This window comes from Mastomys coucha, unplaced genomic scaffold, assembly GCF_008632895.1.
Source record: "Mastomys coucha isolate ucsf_1 unplaced genomic scaffold, UCSF_Mcou_1 pScaffold4, whole genome shotgun sequence".
Classification (NCBI taxonomy): Eukaryota; Metazoa; Chordata; class Mammalia; order Rodentia; family Muridae; genus Mastomys; species Mastomys coucha.
In genome coordinates this window covers 15,278,903-15,291,320 of record NW_022196910.1, presented here as the reverse complement: position 1 = coordinate 15,291,320, position 12,418 = coordinate 15,278,903, and the positions used below count along the sequence as shown (strand labels likewise).

The window sequence follows — 12,418 nt, the reverse complement described above, 5'->3', positions numbered from 1 at the left end:
CCCTTCTGTGATGTGGGAATACATGAACATGTTTGAGGATAAAGAAAGAAATTCTGAGTGTTAGATATTAGTGCTGCTATGAGCATACTGAGACTCTAAGGCTGTAAAGAAATGCTACAAGAAAAGGAAAAACCAAATGCTGTGTGTGGTAGAGGTAAAGAAATGATTATATTTGAGGACTGGGAAACATGGAAGTGCAATTGTTTGGAGATGTATCAGTAGGAAGGAGAGATGTGGTCCTACAGAAGAAGTTCTCAGACTGCTGAAATCTAAGCAGTTTAGCATTGTCCCAGATAACCAGTGTCAAAGAGGCAACCACCTGTGTGCCAACTGTGTAAGAGCATCTATAAAAGTTGTGAAGCTTGGAACTTGATGCTGTCCCATCAGAATTTTATGGACTGTTTCCAGGGATATTTTGTGTGTGTGTATGTGTGTGTGTGTTTGTGTGTACCAGTCAAACAATTAATATGCACCAGCCATCTTTTTCACTCAGATAAAATATAATCCAGACTTAAGTTCAGCACATAGGAAAGTGGAGAGGAATTGTGGGTGTTGTACTCGTAGCTCAGTTAAGGAGTCAGACCATAGTACAGATCCAAGAAGAAATGAGATCCAAGCTTTCTATGAGGGGGGGCATCCACATATGGAGATATATTTACTCCCTGCATGACAGAACAAGGGACAAGGACAGAGGGCTGGAAGAGAGCTCCCACATAATCTATCCTGATGTCCTAGTGACAGGACACAATCTGGGGTTTAGGAAAAGGTCAATGGCCCTTCTCAGTCAGGTGGGTCATCAGTAGAATTGAAGCCAAACAAAGTGTACACAAAGAAGAGGTGTGGGCTGTGAATTCAGTTTTTAAGTCTCTTATTCCCTCTCCACTAAGAGCCTACAAGTTAAGGGTCCAAAGCTTGAATTGGCTCAGGCTGTGGATTGGCAGCTTGCTTAGACCACTGCAGAGCAGGGATTTGTTTGCTTTCAAGTTTCCTCCAAGACATATTTAAAAGGCAGATGTAAACCTATATGTTCCCCTTCCAGCAGTTCTTGGATGCTCACACTCCTTGCTGCTTGCACTCTTTTCCCAGGGTGTCTTAAGGAACATAATCTTTACTTTGTTGAAGGGGAAGGACCTTTGGCTCACATGCTTTCCCACCACCCCATCAGTTATTATGTGTGTTTTCTTGAAATGGCTCCGTCCAGCTTGTTTATTTGTGATGGGCCTGTGGTCATCTGCAAACTTAGTTTGCAAGTTTTTTTGGTAACATTTATTGTTTTCATCCGATTAAGGAGAACTGCATGCCAATGGTTGAAAATTCTGAAAAAGACAGAGAGGCATGGCAAAGAAAATCCATATCATTCACAATTCTATCACCAGGGCAGATATTTTACTTAGTGATTTTTTTTTTGATTATGTAGATATATTCAGAAACGAAATCTTAATGTTGACATGATTTCAACTGATGCTAAGTTTTTAAACCATTTAAACTAAGCATCTATATCTTAGCTTGCTTCTTTTTGTCTACCTTTAGGAATTATTGGTAGTAGATTCTCCTAGAGGAAATTGCACTCGCTATTATTTGGGTGTTTTTTATAACACAGACATACAATTTGTAATCTCTACAAGTGTGGTAATGCTTGTGTTATATCACGACCCCTGGATTCTAGTTTCTTAATGTACTGCACATGGAAAGTCGGGTCTTTTAAATTTATAGTTTTACACTACTGAGGAGTTTGATGGCCTTTGTAGAAAGGTTTTTTTTTTTTTTTCCTGGATACCATAGCTCCTCTCTGTCTTCCTTTAGGTCCACTGTATTTTCTTTTTGGTCATCATGTTTTGTAATCATGAAAAATTTACTGAGGGGCTACCACATGTTAGGCTTGTGAAGTTAGTGGATGCATAGTAACTGAAGGTCTGTAACCTCTGGAAACTCACTTCAGAGAAAGCACATATAAAGTGGAAAGGAAAATGGAATGACTTTGTGTCAGGAAGTCAATGTTTACTGCTTGCCATTTATGTGCCCAAAATTGTGATAAGCAATTAGATGACAGAAGGGAACAAAATAGGTCTAGTTAGTTATTATTTTTGTACATGGATAAGACTACTGCTATATAGTGAAAGCAGTATAAAATTATTATAATGCAATGGGGTAAGTTAGGGGCAGTCTTAAAAAGATGGTCACAGACATAGCTCTGAAGTTAGATTGTTTGGGTCGAATCGAGGTTCAACCTTCCATTGTTGTGTCTAACAATTATGGGCAGGCAAATTAGCCATGCTGCTGTACTGTTTCCTTCGTGTAAAAATATGAAGGGGCAATTTACAGTGTTGTTCTGAATATCCATGGAAGACATTTAAAACAATGCCTAGTTTATAGTGAGTTCTCACACGCATGTGATTATCTTCAAATAGCTCTGAGATGGATAGCACAAGTCAGCTTTTAGGATGTGTAAAAGAGGTGGGTGACTGGAATCTGAAACTTCGGGAGGAGGTAACATGGTACATTGCTATTTTGGTAATATTATATGTTAATATTAGAAAAGAACTATAAATGAACTATATTTCTAGCTTAAAAATTATAAATGGAAGAGCAAATTAAGTCTAAGGAAAAGTAACAGAAATGATAAAGATCATAAATTTAAATGAAGTAGGAATTTAAAATATTAGAATAACATGCCATTAATGAACTCTGTCTAGCATGACTAAGGAGGAACAGGAGAAATGAAAAAATTATTACAATGTTATCAAAATCAAGAATAAAAAGAGCTATCACACAGGCCTTTCAGACATTTTAAAGATAGTGATATCCCCGGGCCCACAAATTTGACAATTACATGAAACCTAGTCTTTAACCCCGTGAACTGCCAATAATACACAAAACCGACACTGTCTGTATCCAATGCCTACATAATACTCATGTATTTTATACAAAATACAAAATAATTACCCAGTCAATAGAATTATGAGTCTAGTATTCCAGCAAATTTTTCTTTGACTAAAAGCCTCAAGATTTGGAATCAGCATCAGAAGGACTTAATAGTAAGAAAACCTGCACACATTTCTGTATCAACTCACTGTTCTTTTTATATGTTTGCCACTTCTGTGGGAGAAACTTGCAAAGTGCAGAACTCATATAGCATGTGAGCCACTACCTGGGTATAAAAAAAAATTTACTGTTGTGAATGTATGTTGCTAAACTTATGCAGCAAAATGTATTTTTAACAGCAGTACTGAATACTAAGGTATCTAACATGTACTAAAGTAGACAAGTGGTATAATAGACTGCCAATGACTTGAAAATATTTTAAAACTAAAGCATGCAAGTTTCTTCTTCCTCTTCTCTTCTTCCTCTTCTCTTTTTCCTCCCCCTCCTCTTCTTCCTCCTCTTCCTCCACCTCTTCGTCCTACTCCTCTGGGAAGGGAGAATAATTAATGCTTAGGGTACAATCATTTCATCTTTGTATTTTGATCTTCAAAGCCAGAATTCAAAAGGAGACATCAATGACATACATAGCCGCAGACAGACAGACAGACAGACACACTACACACACACACACACTCTTTAAAATCTCTTTATCAAAGTATAACTTTTTAACTCATAATGAAGAACAACATCATTGTATCAACTACAAATCAAAAATATGTTCACTGGATAACAGCTGTCAAGACAAAAGTTTCTGAAACCCAGGCTAGTAAATAATAAGAGTCCTGAAACAAATCTGTTGGTAGTAGAATGTTTTTTCCTGAAAGGAGAAGTCAGAAAACTGTGGCCACACCAGATTTGATTCTTCCCTTGGTTTTATGGCAACAACTTACTGGAGCTCAGTCATTTCCATTCATGAACAAATCACCTATAGCTCGCTTTAAAGCTAGGAGGACATCATCCTGGCCACAGAGAGTTTGCCGCCTAAACCCTAAGCTCTCTGTTGTTCAGCTTATTACAAACATTACCAATTTCTGCCTAAACAGACAGGTCCCACCATTCAAGTTTAAATGGAAGAAGGAATGGATGTTCCTCATAGACACAGAGTTACTTGTGCTGTTCTCAAGGTCAGAATTTTAACATTCAGTGCCTGGGTTTCTGTCTAAAAGATCTTCAGATCTTTATTTGCTCCCCTGTGAAATAAAGGCAAAAAGTTTCATCTTCATGGTTAAAAAGTCACGATTACTCTCTTGGTTCATGGGAGAGTGATTCTTCAATGCACTACTAGTCCTAGTTTTCTGTGTAGGTTGATTGGCAGTAAAGAAGCCTTGCATTTGATAAATTCTCTTCACTTGGCACAACTTTTGTCCAGTATTCCTGGCTTACAGAGAGGACACAAAAATCATAAGTAACCATTTTACCTGTTACTCGTCTCTAAGAACATCTCTCTTTATGGGAGTCCTTGTTATCTGCATTTTTATCACTGAAAAACAAACCCATCAGCATGCATATGCCAGGAAACTTGCTGGAGTTGTATAGGACTGCCAGTGAGGGAGCACGCACAATGTGTCACAGTTGTATCTCTGCTCTCCTAAAAATGTCACCTCATTACCTAAATATGTAATGTATTGCTATGGTCATTTTTCCCACATTAAATGATAATACCTTTTAAGACAATGGAAAAGCCTGTGAAGAGAGTTGGAGGTACTTGGGAACACTATTCATTGGTGGAAAGTATAAAGAATACCGAGGATATATATATATATATATATATATATATATATATATATATATATATATATAATGTATATGTATATATATATATATTGTGTGTGTGTATGTGTGTGCATGTATAGTATATGGCAATATATATCTCACCTCATTGACAATGCATGAATTTCTTTATACATGAGAAAATAGAAAAAATATTAAGATACTATTACTTGATATTATATAGAAATTCTTTTTTTTTAAAGATTCATTTATTATAAGTATACTGTAGCTGTCTTCAGATGTACCAGAAGAGGGCGTCAGATCTCATTATGGGTAGATGTGAGCCACCATGTGGTTGCTGGGATTTGAATTCATGACCTTTGGAAGAGCAATTAGTGCTCTTACCCACTGAGCCATCTCACCAGCCCTATATAGAAATTCTTAGCAGGTTGAAATATGAATCATTCATGATAGTGTCAGGTTAATATTTAAGGAAGAGCAGTGAATATATTCATTATTTTTATTATCTTATAAAATGACAGGCTATTGACTCCCATGATCTGAAAACTTAGTTTCCAACAAGATTTTAGGGATAAACTAAATTCAGGTAAGGAAGGTAAAAAAGCCTATTTGTACACTTCTTTCGGGTGAATTTCAATCTTGTTTCTGCCTGTGAATCTTTTCATTGTTAATCTGCTTCAGGCCTTTCATTGGTTTGCTAGCTGTCCTTCAAAACCTAGAATACTCCTCTCCAGAGGGTAAACCCCTGCTTCCCTGGTTCCAGCTGCCTTGTCGCTGAGCCTCCTGGGATAATCTTCTCTTGTTTTTTACCAATTCTTTTCCCTTCCAAATGGGTCTTCTTTGAAGTTGTGCATGCTTAGGCAGAAGTCCCATTCTTTAGTCAAGCAAGTTCAAGTGTGCACTCTGCATGTTCCCAACATTCTCTTTCATTATGCTTTTTCCCTGGTTCAGGACACGTTGTGCTATGCCTTGGCTCTTTCTGGTGTCCAGTGCTGTGCTGACTCACACACACCTGTTGTCAGTTGCCATCTGGTCAGAATGCTGTTCCACACATGGGACTGGATGCCCTAACAGCAAAGCTCCTACAGCTGGGTCTTCCTCTGAATGTGTGCTTCCCAGGTGATGACGCTCATCACAGAGTCCCCCATGCCCAAGTTGCCAGTACCACTAGCTACAAAGAATGCAGTAATGCTTAACATTCATGTGCATGCCAGGCTGACATTCATGGGCTACACCCAAGCTGGGGGAGTTTGTTTACCTCTGCTGCCCTTGGTTGGTTCATTTTAACTGGATCTTTCTAATGTATAATGCTGGGAAGACAAACTGGGTTACAGGTGTGTAGTATGAAAAGATGTGAATTGTGTCTGCATTTCTGTAATAATAAACCAAATGCAATGAACTCCATCAAGAATGATGTAAGTCACAGATCCTAGTGATGGTTAATTTTTTATGTTGACTGGATTAAGGAATACCTGCAGAATTGATAAAGTATCATTTTAGGGTATGTTTGTGAGGGTTTTTCTTCTTTTATCTATCTATCTATCTATCTATCTATCTATCTATCTATCTATCTATCTATCTATCTATTCTTCCTCTCTTCCTCCCTCCCTTCTTCCCTACTTCCTTCCCTCCCTCTCTTCCTTCCTTCCTTCCTTCCTTCCTTCCTTCCTTCCTCCCATCCTTCCTTCCTTCATTCCTTCCTTCATTCCTTCCTTCATTCCTTTCTTCCTTGATCTCCTATATTCCAGCCTGGACTTGGACTTTCTGTATAGCTGAAAGTACTCTATGTAACCCCTTTAGAAGATTTTTATTCAGGAGATTGACATACAAGTCTCAATGAATAAGTGTAGGAAAATCTGCCCTCATTGTGGGTGGGTGCTGTCAATTGGCTTGGATACTGGATGGAACAAAACTGGAAAGGAATATATTGAATTTTCTCTTTCATAGACCTGGAGTACTCACTCTTTTCCCTTAGATGCCAGAACTTTGGGCTTCCAGCCTTCATTTTCCAGGTCTTATATCTGTGGCTTTCAGACCTTTGGACATGGACTGAACCACAATGCCTTTGCTCCAAGTTTTCCAGCTTCCTGTTGGATACTTCCAAACCTTTATATCGAAACTAATCAATTCCAGTAATAGGCTCCTTCCAATTTGTGTACCTATGCTTATTTTCTACTGTTTCAGCCTTTCTGGAGAACACTTATTCCATCTATGACATTTCTTCTAGCTATCTCTTTGAACATATTCTTCTTCCATAAGGCAAGGGAGATAACTCTCACTTTATGTGATTGTTTTGAACATACAAAAAACTTAACAGAATTCTGGATCCATGATTGGACCATGCTGAGTGTCCTTGCCCTTTACTGAAGCTAGGATTTTCTTTGGTAGGTATTACTTCCCACAGATGCACTGGATTCCAAATGTATAAAGGTGTCCTCATGGTTGTTCTTAGAATTCTAGAAATAAGACAATGGAACACAAAGTTGTATGTGGACTGAAATATCTACATATTTAAGCAAAGACTAGCAGTGATGATTCTCCCCACATTATCTTTGCCCCAAAGAATCTTGCCTCCTCTTTTTGCTTCATAGGATGATCACATGACTTGAAACATATATCTTGTGTTCAACATCAGTTTGCAATATCTTCCCCAACTATGCCCTACTTAGCTACCTTAAGTCATGGGCTGATGGGGAGAACATCAGAATTAAAGTCAGGAAACTCTAGTCTCACTCAGGATCTATGTCTTACCAGTCCTATTATCCTCAAAAGTCCTTGAGTCATTTTTGCTTAATTCCTTGATTTTTGAGTGTTAGAAAATTCTATTTAACTCCTTAAGAAGTATCTCTCTCATGATTTGCTTCAGAGACTTGTATAGTCTTAGGAGAAAAGTAGAAACTCAAAATATTCTTGGAAGACAAGCTGAAGAAAGCCTAGTCTATTCTAATCCTTATATAAGTCAGCTTGAGTTTCCCAAATTAGTAGGTGACTAGAGATGAAAGGTAAGACTTGCAAAGCATGTCATACTCAAGGAGTAGCATCTCCTCATCTAAAAATTGTTAAGGGCCAGACCTGCCTTCTGCCAAGTGAAGGAGGCCATCGGAAGCTGTGATCTTCCCTTCATATAGAAGAAGTTCCTCCACATAAGTTTCTGCATCTTGTAGACAGAGGATTCAGTGGTGGCTTTCCAAGTAGTGTTACACAAGTGAACCTTTCCTGTGAACTTTGTGGGTAAAAATCCCATCTGCCATTGGTCCTCACATAAGAGAGCTCCTAACAGATTGTCTTTTCTATAGAGGTCACTTTCCCCAAGACCATATCCTGCCCCTCCAGTTTACGACATAGTCAACATCCAGTCTTCCTCTTTCCTCTTTCAATTTCCCCAATCTTTCTCCACTTATTGCACCACTGGTGGTCTGGGGTGTGCAGCCCAGATGTTTTCCCCAAACAATTAGATTACTTTTCAAGTGGCTTCACAGAGCAGATGTTCCCATTCAACTCCCCCCCCCCACCCCAACTCCCAATTGCTAAAACCATTCTCTGCCCCAGAGAGCACATCGTGTTGCTGCCGTGTGTTTGATAGGGAGATCATGAGCGGGAACAAGAGAATCCCACACTGATGATTATTTGGCAGGCAAGCTTCTGGGCGCAAGTGTGTTCCTCCTCCCTTTGTTCCCACCACAGTCTCGAGCAGATGTTCTAACAGGACAACTGGCTGTTCTTTTCCTGGCTCCTTACACCAATGCTGCTTCCTATTTCAGTGTTTCAGGCTAACCACAATTTGCCCATGGTATCTGCTTGCTTAGCTTTGCTTACTCTGCATCAGAAACCTGACAGGTAATGAGTGGGTCCCTGAAGATAGACTTCAGTCAGCTTGCTTCCTAGGATTTGCTTCCTATGAGTCTATTATTCCATCTAACTCTGGCTCCCTCTCCATCCTATCTTTCACCAGAGTTCTGGCCACAAGTTATCATTACAGTCATGCTCTCTCACATTTCTGCATCCCCCTCTTTTCTCCAGCATGCCCATTTTTCCTTTCTTCTTTATCTGTTTCATTATGATCATTCTCAAAATGTTTGCTTAGGCCTGACTTTCTTTCTGACCTCCATATGCCAGTCAAAAGCTCACTAGAATATGTTACTTCTAGATCAGCTTAGATTTCTGCATTGTAATTACTTCTAAATTTGTGTTGTCATTCTGTTTTGAATGAATTTTTCAATCTGGGCAAGTATGTCTCCATAGCATTCATTAAATGAGGTGGTCAAAACGATTTTTTAAGCTTGTAAATCAAGCTCCCTTTCTATACTAAACTCTGTTAGCCCGGGAATCACCAAAATTAGGAAATAGATTATCCCTGTCCTCAACATAATAAATTTTATACACAAAACTTATAAAGTTTTATGTTTTATAGAGTTGGATGATGGCACCATACTCTACTTTGTATGAATTTTAAAAGTTTAGTAACATTTTCCACAAAAATGTCTATGTGCTAATATAATAAAAATGCTCCATAGATTCAGGGAGAAATAATTGTAAATAAATTACCTGGTAAAGTATAAATTATACAGTATATACAAAATTCCTTAAAGCTAAACACTAAGAAAGCTGAAAACTTTATTTTAAAATATGCAAAAGTCCTGAACCAAATAAGACAAATAGGTGCTAAGTAATCAAACAAAAGTATGCTTAGCGTCCTGTTTCAATAAAAAAGGCAAATTAAAATACTAAAAGGTATGTCTATACTTGTGTTCTGATACTTGTACAACCAATACCCTCCTAACTAAGTTATCTCCCCCACACAATTATTAACTTTTAAATATTGCTCTTTTGCTATTGTTCCATTCTCTTATTCAAAAATCTCCTTTCTGCAGTTTGTTGGAGCATCTGCATCCATCCCTTACCCTTTGGGTTCATTAAAAACAACCCAAAACAAACAAACAAACAGAAAAACCCATCCCAACTCCTTATTTTGCTTATTCCATTAGGCTTTTATAGTCTATAAACAGACATGTGCCTGTCAGATTTACACATGCTTTGTACACATGAAAGTTAATAAAAACAAAGTTTATTATATATATTTTATTATATAATAAAAAAAGTTAATTATAACAGCTCTCTCCTGGGGAGGTTGTCTTTGTTTCCCCCTCTAGGAGGAAAATGTCTTCTTTGAGAACTTCTGCAATTCTCTTATTGGCTAGGACTGTATCATATGCTTGACATAGCTGCAAGGGAAGCAGTGATCACCTGTATTTCTTATTCTAGATTCTATAGTAGGGAAGGTAAGATAATTGGAGTTTGGCAATAGGTATTAAATAAATTAATTCACTCTTGAATATTGTTAGACTTATTTAAGTGGTTTGAGATGCTGAAATGGGGGAGATTTTTGTTTCCTTCTGTCAGCCAAAGGACACAGGCCAGAAACACAACACCATGCTGATATCTGCAGTAGCTGATGAGTTCTGTTCAGAAATTATTGACATTGTCACAGAGAAGAATTTCATGAGAAATTAGTATAAAGCAGACCTAGGATTTATGAAGAATAAAATTTAACATTGATTTATGCATGTGGCTTAATAAAAAGAGAGACTAGGAAAAAAATACATGATGTTCCAAGCATGGGTGTGGGTTTCCCAAAGTAGAGTCATGTTTAAGTGTCTAAGGAGTAGACATAGGTACATTTTTTATGCCTTTCAGGCTACATCTTCCTAAGTGAGATTATAGGTTGATCTGAAGATGTCTTGGATATGAGAATAAGTTGATACCATAAAACCATCAAACCTTACAAGAATTGCACAAGGAGTTTTAAGACATGTCTTTTACTGTAAGTGGTATTTCTTGAGAGATTCCTAGAAAATTGAAAGTTTACAGCTGGGAGAGGAGAAAGGCCATAGACACTTAAGTCCTAAGTATGATTCATTGCTATTTTAGCATTCTTATTTGACATGTGTTTATATAATTAGAATACTGTCTTTGTGGAGGAAGTCTTTCACAGAAAATATTGCTAATTGCACTGGGACTTGACTCTCAGCTGGCAAGAGGCTTCAACCAGACTCTGGGTGAGAAGTTCCTTGTAGGCTTCGATTTTTTTCTAAGCCTACTTTTAATAAGGGTTCTTAAATGCTTTAACTTCCCTTCTAGGCCACCATCTATCAGAGGTAGTGGAAAAGAAAGGTTATTAGGACATGTGGGATGAGGACCTGTTTAGACATAGTTCTTTGGAACCAATCCAATCTACGTTGTCAACAATCCAGTTCAGTAGTGTCAGGAAAGCAAATACAAATCAGCCACGGTGGCAAGACCCAGCAGAAACATTCATGCCTCTGCTTAATTAGCACAAGTAGTAGGAACAACCAGGACCAGCAGGGATGCCAGGAGAAGTTCTCTGCCATGCCTCTCTCAGTGAAGTGAAGATCAGCAGACAAGAGACTAATGACATGTTGCAAAGCTAGTTATGCACACCTCCACCACTGTCCCACTGTTTATACTGCCTCCAAATGTCATGTGTCCTTCCACAGGTCTTTCTTCAGCAAAGCTCCACCGTGAGTCTGTACCAGCTGACATCTCTGCCAATCTATCAGAGTCTTCAGAAGCAGCAAGATGCTGCCAGAACATTACCAGAAGCCTTTTGGTACACTTCTTTCTGTGAAGTCATGACAAACAATGACCATTAAGGAATGGCAAGGTGTACCAATACCATCCAGAATCATCCACTGTCTGTCGGGTCTTTCTTAATATCATGTGTCCTTTCATGTGTTTGCTTTAGCAAAACAATGTTTGACATATCTGGCTTTCCAAAGAATACAGAAGTTTCCACTCCAGTTCCTTTTCATCACCATATCCCCTTACTATTTTGACTTTTCTGTCTCTCTGTGATATCTATGTATCCATATCTCTTGGCTTCAGGAGCATCAACATGACCACTACTTTTAAATTTAAGGATGAGCCACCATTACAAGTATTGATGTGGACATTTTGAACTATAGTATCCTTGGATCCTTCACAAAATCCATGTGATCCCAAGTACTAGTGGCTTTTCATTTTTGGCAGTAAAGTTGATTCTATGCTTTCTTTCTTACTGCAAATTCTAATCTCCCTCTGGTAGACAGTATGCTTCAGTATACTTTAAGACAGTTCTTGGTAACTGGAAAAATTCATTCTAACCCTTCATCTTGAATGAGCCTACCACACCTTATTAACCTATAAGAGGCAGACTTCTGGCTGTTATGAGTTTCAACACTCTGAGTCCAGTGTTCTGTTTATTTTTTATATATCTCTTTTATTTAAAGTTCACCAGAATGTTGCCTTCTTAGAATACAGCTCAGCTATGTTCTTTTGCTTTGCCTTGTTTATATTTGACCAGCTTGTCTATGTTATCGAAACAGAACAGTATGGCAGTATATGAATCACCCAAGCCGCTATGACTTTAATTCAGCTTTGTGCCCCGTAATTCCTTGATAGCATTCTCTATTTGTATAATTATCCTCTATAATATACTTTCAAAATTTTTGAAGCAGAAACCATTGTTTTGTATATTCCCCAAGAAGCTTGATAATTGCTCAATTTTGAACCATATACATCCTCTCTAGATGCATGCAGGCATTGACCAATACAGTTTGGGCTGATAAAAAATGCAGGACACAGGAGCTTTTTCTGTGCATCACAAACAGGAAATTGAAGGAGAGAAGTCAATGTTTCAACCGTGAGTGTTAACTCTGTTGAGAATGGAAAGCTGGGCATGGTGGCACACACCTTTAATCCCAGCACT

At 38.1% G+C, this 12,418-nt stretch overlaps 1 long non-coding RNA gene across 1 annotated transcript in view; it reads right to left on the bottom strand.

Annotated features, from left to right (window-relative positions):
- Window positions 1-494: 494 nt before the first annotated feature.
- LOC116075973 overlaps window positions 495-12,418 on the bottom strand; it is a 60,442-nt gene continuing 48,518 nt past the window's right edge. The window contains exons 3-4 of the long non-coding RNA XR_004112767.1: window positions 3,072-3,148; window positions 495-1,316 (exon numbers count right to left, since the gene is read on the bottom strand). This is a non-coding gene — a long non-coding RNA (uncharacterized LOC116075973). The remainder of the gene's footprint in view (window positions 1,317-3,071; window positions 3,149-12,418) is intronic.